This window comes from Cynocephalus volans, chromosome 1 (assembly GCF_027409185.1).
Source record: "Cynocephalus volans isolate mCynVol1 chromosome 1, mCynVol1.pri, whole genome shotgun sequence".
Lineage (NCBI taxonomy): Eukaryota > Metazoa > Chordata > Mammalia > Dermoptera > Cynocephalidae > Cynocephalus > Cynocephalus volans.
Window position 1 is genome coordinate 270,093,583 of NC_084460.1, and position 18,279 is coordinate 270,111,861.

Sequence of the window (18,279 nt, forward strand, 5' to 3'; positions counted from 1 at the left end):
GTGCCAAGCACTGCTTCAAGTGCTTTACATTAAGTCACATAAACTTCTGCATCAAGGTAAGTACAAGTTTTCATCTCTGTTTTACTGATAATGAAACCGAGGCAGAGGGAGGTTAGGTAATTTGTTTAAGGTCACATAGCCAACAAGTGGCCGAGCCAGAAATTTAACCCAGGTGGTCTGGCTCCAAAGACCGTGCTTTTAACTAGTAGACTATAATGTTGCATTTCTTCATCCTCCTGTTTCATAATGCCCAAGTATAGAAAATATATTTAAAAATATATATATACATTATATATATAATATATATAATTATATATATACATTATTTACATAATATATATAATTATATATACATTATTTACATAATATATATAATTATATATATAATAAAATATATAAATCACACACAGAAAGTATATAAATCATGCTTCTTAAACTCATACCATGGTGAATGGTGATACAGTTTCAAGCTCCCAATATCATGGATATGTGGTGCTAGGATTGGATTTCTAGAACTCAGTGTTCAAATTGAAGAAAAATAAAATTATTTCCCGAAAGTGCTTATAACCACATATACTTATATCTGCTATACTTGTAACTGATAGGTTAAGTGGAGAATAATTTCCTGAAGAGAAGATATCTTCCTTTCGTATAGGACTGTTGGATCTTTCTGCTAAATCCTCAGTTGCTTTGAAGAGCTATAATTGTGAATCATGCATTCAGATAGCTTGAGAGCTAGATTTTAGTTAATGTCTATATATCATTGCAATAGGTGATCTTCAATAATGTAACCATATTAAAAAGTTTCCTAAAAGCAAGACTCTTCTTGTAACTCTCACTGTTTATAGCACCTAAAGAAAAACAATATTTTATAGGTATATAAGGATGGTGATAGGTTAAACAGATTTTCCCAGTTTTGTATAGAATCTTATCAAGAACCAGTGCCAATCAGTTTAGGTAGGAGTCACTATATCAAATCATTGTGTATTTACTAATAGATTTGTGGCTATATTTTGACTTATTTTTTTTCTTAAACAAGGAAGCAAGTGTCTTGAAAGTATTTTAGATGTAATGTTTTCTCATTATCCTATTTAAACTCTATTCTTTTAAAGAAATATATTTAATGGAATAGTGCTTTAGTGAAAATCAGGTATTCAGGTATGTGTGTTCTACTTTAATGTAACTACAAACAAAACCAGTCTGTGGTATGATGTGGTTTATTTATTTTTTTTAATGCACACTGATTAAGGTCATTTTAAGCCTAATTACATTGGACTGGGGGAAGAGAAGAACTATTAAATGAGAGAGAATTACATAAAAGAAAACAGCTATAATTTAGTGCTTATTTTTATGATGTTTATATACCTAAAAGGGATGTTTCTGATTGATGTGTTACCATTGTTTGCATCAAGAAAATTCACTAGTGTCTATTTCTATGTTTCTATCACTTATACTCCTGTGCTTAGACCAATTGTGATGACATCAATATTGCTTTCCCTAGAGGAAACAAGGGCTGCTATCTCTCTGATAGATTCTGTAGCCTCACCAAAATATGATACCAGTGAGTTCCAAGTTGGAATGTGGGACAGGAAGATATGTTATTACCAACAAAGATGCAGCTCATAATTCAAGAAGAAATGCTGGCACCCAAAATCCTTGTACCTCACCCTTACGCATATATCAGACATGGGCTGAGTCCCTGTCTGTCAACAGTAAAAGGGAAAACACATCTTTTCTCCTTTCCTCATGGTGTTCTCTACAGATGATGGAAAGCAGACCTGAGACCCAAAGAGTAGAGTCTGGTCCTTGCCTTTGCACAGAATAGCGGCACGTCTTAGGCTTCTCTTGCTTCAATTACAAAATAATCTTCATGAATATCTTAAGCCCTAACATTCTGAGGTATAGACATTGTGCCTTATTTATCTTTCTATATCTAGTTCCAACTACATTGAAGGTGCTCAGTGTATGTATTAGGGCTTAGGAATGCATCACATATATAAGTCTGGGAAAAGTTCTAGAAGTTCTCAGCAGTTAACCAGCTTGCTAATTAATTAGTAATTAACCTAACTCAGCCATTGTCTCTGCACTCGCAAAAGAATCTCTCAGTGTTTATCTGCTCCAAGGTCTGATTCATCCCAGGCAAGAGATGGAGAGTTTAAGGGCCCCATTGTGCAAATGGTAGGCAAAGTTAGGAAGTAAAGACACTTAGTGTGTCTACTTTTACATTTGTGTATGTGTGTGTGTGTTATAATGTTATTCATATATCACTGCATATCCAAACTTGTGGACAATTTAGACCTGTACTGTCCAGTATAGTAGCCACTAGCCACATGTAGCTATTGAGCACTTGGAATGTGTCTCTCCAATTTGAAATACGTTTTAAGTGAGATATGCACACTGGATTTCAAAAAATGAAGTATGAAAAAAATAATGTGAAAAGTCTTGTTCATTTTTATATTGACTATGTTTTGAAATGATTGGTATATAAGGTTGGATAAAATATATTAAAATTATTTTTGCCTGTTTCTTTTTACTGTTTTAAAGCATGGCTGCTAGAAAATTTAAAATTACATCTGTGGCTATTATTCGGTTTTTATGTTTTTATGAGAGTGCAACTCTAGACACAAATAAAATTGGGTATAGCATTAATAAAATGGTTTGAGACCCTTGGGGAAGACCTTTGAGCTCCGTATCATCTCTTGGGTGACAGTGTGATTAGGTTTGCCTAGGGCAGTCCTGGTTCATGCCTGTTGTTCTGGCATAATTCTTAATAATAGTGTCCCCATTAACTCTCAGAGGTGTCCATGTATGGATGATAAATTATGTGGCACCCTACATATGGCCCTATATAGTCACTTTTATTGTTTGCTCAGAGATAAGAAACGTAGCCTTTCGGGGAAACTATGGGAATGTAACAACCACAACTCTTGTGTCAAAGTGCCCTGAATGGGGGCGGTTCTGCGAGGCAAGGACCTGGGCCCAGGGGGGATGGACTCAAAGACTTCAGACTCTTTTCCGTCTCAGGTTCCATAACTGTGTTTGATGTTTTCTCCACAGCTTCGGCTGTGCCGTACTTGATTCCTATGATTTGATAAGAGATGATGAATGTGGGGAGTGTGTGATAACGTAGCCATGTAACAACTAATATGAAAAATAATTGCTGAAAAAGCTACATTCAATTTCATTTCAGTCCGATATCCAAGGGGAAAAAAAAAAACAATCAAAATTTCCATCTTAAACAGAGTATTTGCATGTAAGTAATTCACAGACGGCAGAGCCCCAAGTGGGTTATGTTCAATAATTCCCCAGAAATGAAACTTACAACCCACAGCATAAGAAGCTATAAGGGTGACTGTTTGACACATTTGATTATGTTGAAATATTGCCTTTAAAACCACAGTTGATGACTGTTGTTTTTAGTTGCACTTCATTAGACTTACCATAGAGGGAAGAGTTCCAATTGATGCCTAGAGATGCATGTTTTTGAAAAGTTGGAAAAGTTACACTTGTTTTCTGGCTGATTAAGTTATTACAAACTGGTTATTTAAGATGTACACTCTCAGACATGTTGGAGTTTTAAAAGTGCTTAAATTAGAAAAATCAGATTCTCTGCAAGCTTCAGATTCTGTGTATTTTGAGAAGCCACAAAATTTCAATACTTGTCACCTAGAGTACCACCAGGCACACAGCATGGAAATTTGTTTCCTTCATTCCTCTTTGCATAAACCTACCTGATTATCGAATAGTACAATTATTAATATGCACATAATAGTGGCTATTTATCTTTTAATAAAAAGTAAAATAGATAGTAAATCCAGTTCTACTGACTGCTTTTAAATTAAAGAAAGAATCCTAGAGACAGGATATTCTAGTGAGAGTCTGCTGATGGGAAATCTTGCCTTCCTTTCCTTGATTGTAACCTGGTGTTCTTGGCTTGAGGGCATGCCGTAAAACCAGGTTCTTGAAATTGATGTTCCTGAATTTGTGGATGGAACAAAACTCTAAAGCAGATGTGATTTTTTCTTAATATCCGGTTAACTACTATGGTTGTTTTATGTTTTAATGACTGTTTATAGTTTCAAATTTAACCCCTAAGGCAAATTGATCCTGCAGGGCAAGTAAATTAAAAAGTGGATTCCTGAAAATTATAGTACTGTGGTTGTTCTCAGATCGCAAGCAGCATTGTTTGTTCTAAAACCTTTACTTGTCTTGTATCAACAAAATAAAGAAAATATTGGTCAGTCTTTTAAAAGTCCATGACTTTTCTTTTATTTCAAAAGAAGAAGCTGGCAGTATTTGGGGTTGTTGAATTGGAAGTCTGTGGATGGGTTTGGGGGACTCTATTAACCCTCTGAAGTTTATGCATGGAGAGAGAGAGAGAGAGAGAGAGAGTGTGTGTGTGTGTGTGTGTGTGTGTGTGTGTGTGTTTCATGAAAGAGACTCTATCACACTTCAGACTTTAGAAGGAGAATAAAAGATCAAGAACCACTGTTTTGGGGGTTAGATTAAATAATGTAAGGAAGCCACCAATTCTCAGAACGTGAAGAATGATGGAGATTAAGAGGAGAGAATTATCACCCTCCCCCTGCAAATATTTAAATAATTAAGGTTATTTCATCGTATTATCACCTTTCCTATCCAACACATAGTATATAAATTCAGGATTTTAAGATGACTAGAAGTTATTGAATTTCTGCTTTGAGAGGCCAAAAATAACTCTTTAGTCAGTAGCAACACAATTGTTAGCAACTCTTAAGTTTGGAAGTCAAGGACATAGACTTGTGGGACGACGTCCTAAGGGAAAGTGTTTCTACTTGTCCTGTGTGTTCTATTGGGAGGAGAAGTGAAAACTCTTTGGAGGTTTTGATATTTGATCAGCAAAGATAGTGGCAGGTAGCTGCTAGTGAGAGAAAATATTTCCGATGAATAGCAATGTTCTCTTCGTGTCTTGCATCTAATATGATGGAGTGTTGCATCGAATATGAGAAATTTTCCCTTGTATGTCACTTATATTGAAATTATAGTCAGTGTTGCTCCTGGATAAAACTTTCTCAGATCCATGAAAGAAATCTTTGAGATATTACAGAGAAATTTAAATAGCTTGACTTTTAGGATTAAAATTACCAAATTGCCACTGAGATGTCAGAGCACTTTTGATTGTGGGTTGCTGACTATAAAATCCAACAAAAAGCAAACATTCTGAATGACCAAATCATATTTCTCTGTCCATTAGATGTGCAGTTCAGTAGCTGTAGAAACACCAGAACAAAATAATTGTTATAGACAACAATGTGTATTGGAAGGAAGACTATTCATTGTCTTCTGGCGAGGAGAGATGGATGCTGAAGAGCAAAAGAGAGGGAGAAATAGCATGTAACATATAATTGCATTATTTAGAGATACTGAAGCCTGCAAAAGGTTTTTCTTTTTTTCCCCCTGACACAGTGATTTAATAATAGTCCTGGTGTTTGTAACTCCAGCTGTTCACGCTGTGTGCTGATAAGACCAGAGCTTGGAGATGCATTGCAAGGGTGGTTTTCATATGGCTTTGTTTTTAAAAGATAAAGCTGCCATCCAATATTTCATGGGGCCGAATGTTTACTTAGTTTGGCAAGTTTAGGTAGCTTAATTTCTGAAGCAGTTAAGCCTGTAAGACTCAAATTCAGGTAGGGAAAATCCAGAAGCCAAAATTACTGTGCAACAGAGTTTTTCACCATATCTTGTAGAAGATGGTGAAACAATTTGTGTTGTCTAATAAAGAAACCTGCGAAACATGATCCCTGTTCAGGTGCATGCTCCCCCATTGTTCGTCTTGGGTCCAGTCCAAAGCTGAAAGTCTAAAAGGAAGATCAACTATTCGGAAGTCAGTTTCAGAAATAAAAAGGTTACCATGACGTGTCTTCTTTTTCTGTTTTGACTTGATCCGCATGTAATGAAAATTGAATGGGTTTTGCTTTCATGTCAGAATTAATTGACTATTCCCTTAGATGTCCAAGCTTTCTGCTTTGTGCCATCTGGAAAGCCTAAGACATGGTTCCTGTCCTCAAGAAACTTACCACCTAGTTATGAAGATCAGATCTAAAGCAGTTAAAGAACCCTAGCCGTCTGTGAGCATGTATCAGATTATCAAATACATATTTTTAACAATCAAAATAAGTGTTCTTTAGTCTGCACTTTAGCATTCTGCTCAGCCTCCCTAACCCCTGAAGGGAATTGCCATGTGCAGTATCTGTTAGCTCTTATCTCCCTGAAATATAACTGTTTGCTTACATGTCTGTGTCTTTTCAAGACTGTGAGCTCCTCAGAGGCATGGGCCAGCATATTCATTTTTGTGTTCAAGCCCCTAGGCACATTGCCTGGCACATAATAGGTTATCTTAAATATATGCCTATGTGATTGAAACTTTTATTTCTGAGATGGGTGAGATGAATTCAACTCAATAACTTTTAACCAATTTTAACTCATTTTCTAAAGATGTATATATGTGTGTCTATGTATATTATATGTATGTGTGTGTATGCAAGTGTACCTCAAAAGTTCATTGAAAGATTTGCATTATCTTTTAATTCCATTTTTCCATGAACTTTTTGAAGTACCCTTGTATGTGTAAATGAATCTGATTGTGAAATTCCCTCTTCAGCATACTATTTTGCTCCCCAAATAGTTTCAGTTTAGAATTTTCTGCTTTAGGACACTGCGTTACCTGTTTCTTGGTATTGTCAAGGGAAGAAAGAGAGAGATGTTTAAACATAAATTCTCTATTTGTAATTAAAATGTTGGTTGGTGGCTAAGGTCAGCAGTTTGAATTGTGAGACCCACTTCATCTTCTCACAAACCCAGCAGTGACATCAGCATAGGAATTGGATCTGAGGAAAAACAGAAATTATGGAAAGAGAACAAACCTTGGTAATTCTAGATATGAACCATTATAAAGCCTAGTTTTGCAAATGACCCTGATATGTGAACAGAGAATAGAAAGTAAGATGCAAGCAGTGTAGTCAGTTATCTGGGTTCTATCTCTTTGTCAACAAAACCATGAGTTCTAGAGTCATAAAGTTAATAATCTTGGTGGTTGTAGCTTTGTAATTTTCTAATAGCTGTGTTCAAATCATTTAGAAAACTCTTGATTAGACTAGAAATTTCTGGGCAATTTCTTAAGCCCGTTATATCTAAAAACTTCTCCTCCTAAATTTTCCTCTTATTCTATCTTCTTTAAGAAGTTTTTCTGGTTTCAATTGATTTAAATGAAAATAGAAATACTTCTGGTATGTGAATTAAAGAGAATAGGAACATTCTCATGAAAAGGTATTTCATGGCAAAACAGTAATAAACATCTCAATCTCACATTAGCAGATGTAATTTGACAGTATTTTGAAATTTTTAATGATATTTAAAGTAGCTTTATTTTAAAGGTCAAGATCCTGTGTCTTGATCACATCAATAACTCTGTTACCTTGAGAAAATATTTAAGTTGTGGATGGTTTCCTCAGAAATTTTGTGTAACTAAGAAGAAATAAAAAATAGAGAAACTGTATGAATTCCAGTTGTTCTTAGGGACTTAAACATTCAAACTAGCTACTTTACGGTTCCAGATGTGAATTATTAACTTGGTTAGTATAAATTCAACTGTGAATTTCATTTTAATGTCTCAATATTCATAAGTGTTCATGAAATGAGGTCATCTTTCCATCCAAAACACCAGTAATTAATCTGATTTTATCGATCAAGTGAATAATATCAAGAAATATTTTTTTTAAATACACAGACATACAAAGGCAGCAGCATAAAAGCATACATATGCACACTTAAATACTTTACTGGAGAGCTGCTACCTAAAACTGAAGACTAAAGTGCTAGTAGTCATGTCACTTTAAAGTGAAAATCAAAATTACAAACAGCGTCCTCTGTGTGTTCTGAACCTCTACATATACTTTCCATGTTGTGAAAATTTAGTAAAGATTGATGTCATAGTAGGAAGGGGTTAATAATAGTTCGCCTTGAGAAGAAGCAAGACATTTGGTATTGAGAAGAAAAGATTTTTTTTTTTTTTTTTAACCTGGAGCATGTTGTGATTCATAGAAATCTCTTCTGATGGGAATTTTTTTTTCCTTACAACATAAACTCTTCTGAAGTACAAGTTTCATTTTGGTTTCTGCTTTCAAATCTTGTCATAGAATGATATTGTACAGACATTTAAAAGACTTTTCTTTCTCAGGAGTGTGGCCCCTTTCCTAATAGCTCTGTACTTTAAAATAGAATTCTGATTTAGATGAATCACGTTAAAAAGTAGCTACTGTGTGTGTTTTACGCTTGCGGAAACATACAGAGTCCTCATAAGCAGCATGAGAGCTTGTCACCATACAGCTTTTGATGTCTGATTAGATGATCATAGGGACATCTGGAGGGAGTTAGTTTTGAAGTAACTGGTGTGAGGCACTGGAGAATCCAAAGCCTTCTGACAGATTTAAACCAGTGAAAAAAAAATCTCCACTTTTAGCAAATCGTTTTCAACTTGCAACTGGCTGAGAATTTTCAGACTGACACAACCCTGATGTTTTCCAACTGATTTTTCAGACAGAACTCCCTACCTTTTAAGCAAGGAGTGGTTGTTATATCTTCACAATTATTTGAAGTTGATACGACAAGCAAACAGAAAGGACATTGTTGGGGGGAGGGGGGGAGGGAGAAGGGAGGGAGGTTTTGGTGATGGGGAGCAATAATCAGCCACAATGTATATCGACAAAATAAAATTAAAAATAAAATAAAATAAATAAATAAATAAATAAATAAATAAATAAATAAATAAAAAGCAAGGAGTGGTTAAGTAGCATTTGTTGCAAAAATCCCGAAGGACTATGCCCCTTTGAAAGGAAAAGGTAGATACTTAAATTATCAGAAGTCAGAATTGATTGACTTTCTTAAAGAAATTGTTGTCTCCCTGTTCTCTCTGCCTTTAATTTTAATTTTAATCACTATGTCAATCTCCCAAACCTTCTGAATTTAAATTTTTAAATAAAATATATTTATATTCGGCTATGTTCTTATGAAAATCAAAAGATAAACAAATAGGGGTCAAAGAGATTGATGTTATAGAGCGATACCACATGTTTAGAACACCTATTAAAAGTTTACACTTTTATCTAGTCAAAATTTTATTTGAGTGGTCTCATAAAATACAGGGATTGTTTGGTTAAAAGTTGTAGAATTTGTTCAGTGAGATTTTCCTGGTATGAGATGATTCCTTATTGTTTCATGAGTAAAATTATTATATACCTATTCCTTGGTATGGCTTTTCTTTTTTTTTTTCCTTTTTTCTTGTTTTTATTGTGGTAAAATAAACATAGTGTTTACTATGTGAGCCATTTTTAAGTGTACAGTTCAGTGGTATAAGTGCATTCATATTGTGTCCATCACCACTGTCCATCTCTAAAACTCTTAAATCTTGCAAATCTGAAAGTCTATACCCATTAAATAATTACTCCTCATTCCTTCCTCACCCCAGCCCCTGGTAACCAGCATTCTACTTTCTCTCTCTTTCTGATTTTGACTACACTAGGTACCTCATATAATTGGTATCATGCAGTATTAGTCCTTTTGTGACTGGTTTATTTCACGTAGCATAATGTCCTCAAGCTTTATTTTTGTTGTAGCATATGCCAGAATTTCTTTTCTTTTTAAGGCTAAATAATATTCTGTTGTATGCATATACCATGTTTTGCTTATCCCTTTAGACACTTGGGTTGCTTCCACATTTTGTCTATTATGAAGAATTCTGCTGTGAAGGTGGATGTACACATATCCCTTTGAGACTTTGCTTTCAGTTTTGGGGGGTCTAAACTCAGAAGTAGGTTTGCTGGATCATACAGTTATTCTATTTTTCATTTTTTGAGGAACCACCAAATTGTTTTCCACATAGGTGTACTATCTCACATTTCCACCAACAGTGCATGAGAGTTCCAATTTCTCTACATCCTTGCCAACACTTATTTTCTGGGGTTGTTTTATTTTGTTTTGTTTTTATAGCAGCCATCCTAATGGGTGTGAGGTGATATTTAATTGTGGTTTTGATTTGCATCTCCCTAATGGTCAGTGATGTTGAGCATCTTTTGAAGTACTTACTGTTCATATTATCTTCTTTGGAGAAATGTTTATTCAAATTCTTCGTCTATTTTATAATTTGGTTGTTTGTTTTTTTGTTGTTTTAGTTCTCTATAGATTCTAGATTTCCACATTCAATGTCATGAGGATTTTGCTGTATGTTTTTTCTAAGAGTTTTACCATTTCAGCTCTTACATTTAGGTCTTTGATCCATTTTGAGTTATGGGTCCAACTTCATTCTTTTGCCTATGAATATCCAGTTTTCCCAACACCATTTGTTAAAAAAGACTATTCTTTGTACATTGAATTGTCTTGGCACCCTTGTTGAAAAACAATTGACCAAATATGTAAGAATGTATTTCTGGTTTCTTTTTTTTTTTTTTTTTTTTTTTTTTTCACTCCCTCAAGACCTTTTATTTTTTTTTTTATTTATTTTTTTTTTTTTACATTTTATTTTGTCGATATACATTGTAGCTGATTAATGCTCCCCATCACCAAAACCTCCCTCCCTTCTCCCTCCCCCCCTCCCCCCCAACCATGTCCTTTCTGTTTGTTTGTTGTATCAACTTCAAATAATTGTGGTTGTTATATCTTCTTACCCCCCCCCCGTTTGTGTGTGTATGTGTGTATGTGTGTGTGTGAATTTATATATTAATTTTTAGCTCCCACCAATAAGTGAGAACATGTGGTATTTCTCTTTCTGTGCCTGACTTGTTTCACTTAATATAATTCTCTCGAGGTCCATCCATGTTGTTGCAAATGGCAGTATTTCATTCGTTTTTATAGCTGAGTAGTATTCCATTGTGTAGATGTACCACATTTTCCGTATCCACTCATCTGATGACGGGCATTTGGGCTGGTTCCAACTCTTGGCTATTGTAAAGAGTGCTGCGATGAACATTGGGGAACAGGTATACCTTCGACTTGATGATTTCCATTCCTCTGGGTATATTCCCAACAATGGGATGGCTGGGTCGTATGGTAGATCTATTTGCAATTGTTTAAGGAACCTCCATACCATTTTCCATAGAGGCTGCACCATTTTGCAGTCCCACCAACAATGTATGAGAGATCCTTTTTCTCCGCAGCCTCGCCAGCATTTATCGTTCATAGTCTTTTGGATTTTAGCCATCCTAACTGGGGTTAGATGGTATCTCAATGTGGTTTTGATTTGCATTTCCCGGATGCTGAGTGATGTTGAGCATTTTTTCATATGTCTGTTGGCCATCTGGTTTCTTGATATGGCTTCTTATAACCTAATCCTAGCCTCTGTTCTTAGCTTCATCTCTAGTCACACTACAGAAAGCACCGTATGTGTGCTACTTACAATTTTTCACATGTGCAAAGAATGTTTCTGTCTGTGTATTTGCCTAGCTGTTTATTCTGCCGGGCAAATGACAAATATCATTTGTTTTTCTTTCTCCTAGTGAATGTCCAGTTATCCTTCAAAACTCAGTGAAATGATGGTCTGTCTTTTCTTTTACTAATCCTTATTCATCTCCTCTCAGTTCCAGGCAGAATTTACCACTTCCCACCCATGGCATACTGGAATAACTCTATTATAGTTCTTTCTGCCTCATATTATGGTTTTCAGAATTGTGTATCTTCCTTACTAGACTCTGAGCTCTTTGTGGGTGGATTGAATTTCTTTCCACATACCCAGAACAGTGCCTAAAGAACAGTGGCATTTATAAAAGGTTTAAGTGAGAAATTAAGTACTTTTCCCAGTCATATAATAGCCTATCTTAACCATGAAGCAATGTAATTTAAGTTTTAATAGAATTAGTCTGCATTCTAGTTTGCCAGCAAGTGGCCATGTCATACTACTCAGGATGACACAGAGGGAGAGACTTTTCTTTCTTAATTTCAAGTTCATGTCAAGTGTGGATACCTTATTTTATATATTCAAGTATATTATTTTGTACCTTAAAACTCTGCAAGTTCAGCTTTATTGCCTCTGTTTTACAGATGAAGGAGCTCAGGCTTAAGCAAGTTAACTCATTTGTCTCAGATCATGTACCTAATAAGTAGCAGCACTAGGATTTGACTTCAAATGTGTCTTAATTCAAAGTGAAGACTCTTTTTATTCTACCATTCAAATCAAATGTTAGCTTTGGAAGTAGCATTTGTCCTCATGATGCTGCCTGCCATTGCTCAAATGCTTTGGGCAATCATCATTTGAAACTGCCTTCAAAGCCAGTTTATGAGCACCTCTTCTTAAAAAAAAAATTATTTCATCATTTTATGGTTATTCTTTATTTTTCCACAAAAATGGCATCTTTCTATTTGATGCCAAAGTTTATAATATAGAATTGGTCTCAAATGACTTGACTGTTTACACAATTCACATACCTCTGTGAAGGAGAAGGATTTCCACCACGAAATAATTTAATGTGGGCATTAAAAATATTTATGAAAGAATAGATGCAGATGTACTTAAAGAGACAGAGTTTTATAGCCAGTCTTTGTTTATCCAATTGTCTAGTGGTTAAAACAACTAGGTTTCATCCCTGACTCATCCATTGGCTCTTTGTCAGGTTAGGCAGTATAATTTTGTTCTTTGTCTGGAAGAAGAAGATTGTCTTCTATCTTGGTCACAGTGGAATTGCAAGGTTAATGCCTTTTATCTTGAGTACAGCATTTAACAGACTGTGGGTGCTTAATATATGTTAATAATAGTGATAATAATGAATGTTGATAATTAAAGGTCTTTTATAATTACTAAATTTCCAATGTGTGTTAAATATAATTAAAGGGAAATGAGTTAAATTAATATGCATGCATCTAAAAACTAGAGCTAGCCACAGCTTTTATTTTTAGCTTCTTAACTAACATCATGAATGTGAATCCAGTATTAAAAAATTCAATTATGATGGTAGCTTCGCTAGGATCAAGTATGGAGAACCAATGCGTGGTTCCAATCAGGAACTGGAAAGTCATCTGTTTGAGTTGAAAAGCATGGTCATGAATGGGAAGCCACAATGGACTTTTGTGCTTGGAGCTTGCCCAAATGAAGTTGTGTGTTGGACATCATTATTATGATTTATTAACATAATACTCCCCATGAGTTCTGCTGGGAGAAAAAGGGGCCTTACTGGAAGCTGAGCCCCATTCCAGAAAAACAGGTAACAAATAGGTCTGCCTGGAAAGTCTTAGATGACTTGTTAGAATAGAGAAAACAGTAATAATAAATAATGACACAAGAAATTCAGCTTGGGGATTAATCTTTGAAATTAAAATGTTCATGGTTATTTAAGGTTATTATTTCATAGGGTACTGGAGTGATAGTGGGAATTGAGAACCATGAGAGGCAGCAGGCTAGAGTAGTTAAGAACATGGACTCTAAACGTGACTGCCTGGTTCAAATCTAGGACTACAGCTGACTAGCTGGTTGATTTTTGTCAAGTATTTCCCTTCTCTTGGTCTCTCTTTTCTCATCTGTAAAATGGTGATAATAATGGCACTTATGTCATAGCACTTTCATGAGAAATAAATGAGTGATTATTTATAAAAATTCTTAAAATACATGGTAAGCACTATGTGTGTGTGTTAAATAAATACATGTTGGATTTCTGCCATAAATGAAGGAGGAGTGGGTGACAGGATAAGATAGACCATGGAAGCAAGTCTGAGAGTAATCCTTTTTAAAAGTTGAATTTGAACAGGTTTAGCTTAAATTTAAAGTAGGCACTTAGCACGCAGCTAGAAAAAAAAATATTGATTCCTAAGTTGGGCATGTTGAGTGCCTTTTGCAAGAGATGTCAAGAATGATTCCCATGTTTCACATTTGAGTAATGAGGCAGGTGTTTGTTCTAACTGAAACATGGAAATTAGGAAAGATACAAGTAGAGATGCCAGGAAATCAGAGAAGAAGGTTTCCAAATTTCGAAGCAATTGATGACCTTATAAGAGCAGTTTCCATAGAGGAAAGTGGGGTAGAAACTGTTTTGCTGTTGGTTGAGAAGGAAATTAGAGTCAAAGCAGTGGAAACAGCCCTTATGGTACTTATAATCACATTGCGGAGAACACACACAGAGTTAAATTTCATAAACTAATAACAATTTAAGAACTCTTTTAATTTCAAGTGGCAAAAATACAATTTAAAATGACTCAGTCAAAAAATGAGGGACTTTTTTGGGGGGGAATGGTACATGTAATCTATGAGTTGAACACCCACATCTTGGCAAGTGAAAGATGTTGCTGGACCTCAGGAAAAACTGGAATTGGAGATCTGATTAAGTGCCCCTGCTTTATACTTTTGCAGATTTCCTCATGTTTACCGGTAGACCAACTTCTTTAACACAGGGGAAAACATGCACAGCTCCTAACAACTGTGGAGTTCCCATCTGCAGAGAGGAACTAATTCTTTTCCTAGGCTTCAGGAAAGAAGTCTGACTGACCCGGATTGGCCACTTTGCCCAAGCCATGGCACTTTAAATCAGCCAAGGCAATGGGGTGTAGAAGGAGTAGTCTGTAGATACGTGCCATATGATTCCAGTGGGGAAGACAGTTTACAGCATGGAGAAGAGGGGACAGACATTCCCATAGATGTGTACCCAGACCCAACCCAAGGCCACATATGAATAACCAGTAATGGCAGTGAGTGCTGTGAGTTCAGAGAACTCAGTGCTGGTGTGGTCGAGGGGGGCTTCAAGAAGAAAGATGGCTTGATGTGGGCTTTAATGGAAGAGCAGGTATTTGATAAGCACAGAGAATTTAGTGAAGAAATTCATAGCAACAAGAACATGTGAGTAGTGTTGGACAGAGGCAGAATAGAAGAATTCTGCATGAAGAGTAATCAAAAGACTAGTTGCCTTAGGAACACCCAAAGAGGTAGCAAAAATGCCAGTTCCTGGGCTACAGCCCAGTCTGCTGAATGAGAATGTTTGAGAGTAGAGTCCAGGGAATATGAATCTTAAGCAAACACCCCTTACGATATTCGATTTCAAGGCAACAAGAGCATAGTGTGAAATTAGGTTGTAAAGAAAGGCTGGACTGGCCCATGGAGGGCAAGCTGCTTGGGCACCAGAAGGTGGGGACAGCTGTTTCAGCACTGGTGTTGAGATGGAAGAAACCCTTAAAAACATAATATTCATGAATTTATTCACAGATGCCACAGATAGAGTGAAAAGATCACATATATTTGACAAATTAATAAGCACACTGAGTTGTGAAAAACAAATCAACTGTAACATTTGCATGAAATTGTGATTGTAAAAAAAAAAAAAAGAAAAAAAGAAAAAGTAAACTGGGACATTCTGTTTAAGGAAGGAGTGATGAAATACAAAGAGCTTTTTTGTTTCAGTGAAATAATTTGACACGGCCATAAAGATACCCTGACGTTATACATAACTTGAAACATAGCACATGTTTTTATTCATGCCTCATTTAATAAATCATACTTAGCATCATCATCATACTCATTTAACAGGTAGACAAAACAACAACCGAGAAAAAAAAAGAAAACAAAACCTAACCATTTCTCTAGAGAAAGGAATTATGTCTCAGGCCATAGAAGCAATAATTCAGGACACAGACTCCCTCGGGTCTGGAAAAGTTAATGTATCTGAGTAACTGACATTCACCAAACGTAAGAACAGTTTCCCCCAACAGATTCTGTACGTATCATTCTGCTCTCAATTTGGCTGAGGCACTAATCTTAATCTGATCATGTTGAGCAGAACAATCTGCCCTTTTAGCATTTCTCTATCTGGCAGGAACCCTGACATTTGGTGGCATGGTTAACATCAAGCGTGAAGAGAAATTATTGCTGGTAAAGCATTTTAAGATAGGTGCCTTTTTCCTGAAAGTTAGCAATATTCTAACTCTCATAGAAGGCTTGACTGATGGAGGAACCAGCGAAGCAGAAAACTCTAAACTACAGATAATTCTGGTTATTTCTACCCAAGGTAAGAATACAGTGTGTTCAATAGCAGCAAATATGTACTGTAGACTCTCAACTGGGAGACCCACCTTCTGGTCTAAGCTTACAGACCAAATTGTGTGGCCTTAAACAAGTGACTTAACCTCCCTCCCACGGACTGTTTCTTCATCTGTAAAATGAGATAAATGATGTAATTAAAATGGGAGCTGTCACATACTAACTGGTGGGAATAGAAATTGCTGTAACACATTTGGAAACCATCAGTGATCTTAATTCTCAGCCTACAAGTTTGTAATGAGGAAACATGTTTTTCTACTTTTAAAATGTTTTCATGGTTTTTCTTTTAGTTCTAAACCATCTAAATAAATCCTCACATAAATCATCAAGCTTTTAAAACCACCATTTAAACAGTTTTTATTTTCAGTTTTTCATCATCTCTTTCAAGTGCCCCAAAAGACACTGAAAGAGTTGAACGTGACTTGGAGTCAGCTTCCCCTGCATCAGTGCAAAGGAGGGGAGGTTGTACATCTGAACACAACGGGGAGTTCTAACGAGAAAAGAAAGAAGATGAGATCATAGAAAAAAAGCAGCATCTTCTTTTTGGTCACCAAATATTTCTCGGCATCCACTTTTTTGTCTTTGTGTTTTCTTATTCTCACTCTGAATACTAGGCTTTTTTGAATTACAGGCAAGGGAAATATCTTCCCCAGTCTATAATTATCTCTTTAACTTAATTATTTAATCATTGATAGGTTTTAAATTTTAATATATTTATGTTTATCAGTTTTCCTTTATTGTTAAGATGTGTGTGTTTGAAGAAATAATTTTACCCTGAATCATAATATTTTTCAATGTTATTTTTTGTATTTTGGGGTTTTATTTTCATATTTAAGCCTTTAAATTTACATTAAAAAATTTAAGTGGTGTGAGTAGGGGTCTATTTTTTATTTTTGGTTTAGATAATTATTATAGTGCCAATTAAAATAATTAATGAACTTTTTATCAAATGTTTCTGTGTTTTAGATGATAATTTTTTCCTTTTTCATTGAAAGCAGTATATTCCATCAATACATTTTCTGATGCATTTCTAAGGTACATGATGAATTCTATAACAACAAAAAACCTGACTTGCAAGATAAAAACTACGACATACAATTCCTAAAAGTATAAATGTCTCAAAAAATAGAAATCATTTCCTACATTGTAAATATAACATTCTCATGCCTCATGAAATTAACAATAATATTTAATATCATCTAATGCTTAAACCATATTAGAATTTCCCCAGTTGTCCTTCAACTGTTTTAAATCAGCATTTAATCCAAGACCACACATTGCATCTAGTTGCTATGACTTTTACATCTCTGTAATCTTTGTTTATGACACCAACTTGCAAAAACCAACCAGTTGTCCTTGAGTAGATCGTTTTTTACGGATTTAATTGCCTCCTTGTGAAGTCATTTCTCCACTAGTCCCTATAGGTTCTGTTAACTGGAAGTTATATCTAAAGGCTTGATTAAATTTAAGTTCGACATTTTTTAGCAAGATTACATCATAGAAGATATGTACTTCTTATGTATCAGATCAAAAGACACATAATATCTGTTTGTTTTGTTTTTCACCATTTCTGACTAAATTTGATTACTGGGTTAGGTGGTAACAATCTTATCCCTCTGCTGCAATGTCAATTTGTTCCACTTGAAACCAGAAATAATTATTTCTGAAAAAACCTTGGTACTATGTCTTGTTATTGTCAAGTTTTGATAACTAATGATTTTATGTTGAAATAACAAGTTGTAATATGATGATTTTTAATTCTTTCATTTCTTCTACATTAACTCACATTCTAAAGAAATATTATTCTGTTATAAATAATATAGTGCTTTCCACAGCTTTCCTTAACTAGAGCTATTTGATTACCCTGAAACATAATGCATACTACTACTGTAGAAAAATGTTTAATATTTTGCTTTAAACAGCTGATGTTCAAAGTAAATAATTTGCTTCATGGAAATGTCAAATGGTGACAAAATTTTTTTCTGTCTTCTTAACTCTTGAGTATCTGTGGACGCAGATTTTCCTAGATGTAGTGTGTTTTAATCACTTGTGATCATTTTTCTGATGCCTCATCTTTGGTGAGCAGAAGCCCTTCTGGGTTGCTGATATGACTCAATTTTTGCAAGCTTCCTTGCTTTCTGAAACAGCATGATTTCCCAAGATCACTTTATATCTACCTAGCCTCCCAGACTTGACATCAGTTTTCTTTCCAAAGAACTCTGGAGAATGGTGCTAGAGAC

General features: G+C 35.2%; 1 protein-coding gene across 4 annotated transcripts in view; it reads left to right on the forward strand.

Annotated features, from left to right (window-relative positions):
• Positions 1-18,279, forward strand: part of PARD3B (par-3 family cell polarity regulator beta) — a 990,710-nt gene that overhangs the window by 455,955 nt on the left and 516,476 nt on the right. The gene's annotated exons all lie outside the window — the stretch shown is intronic.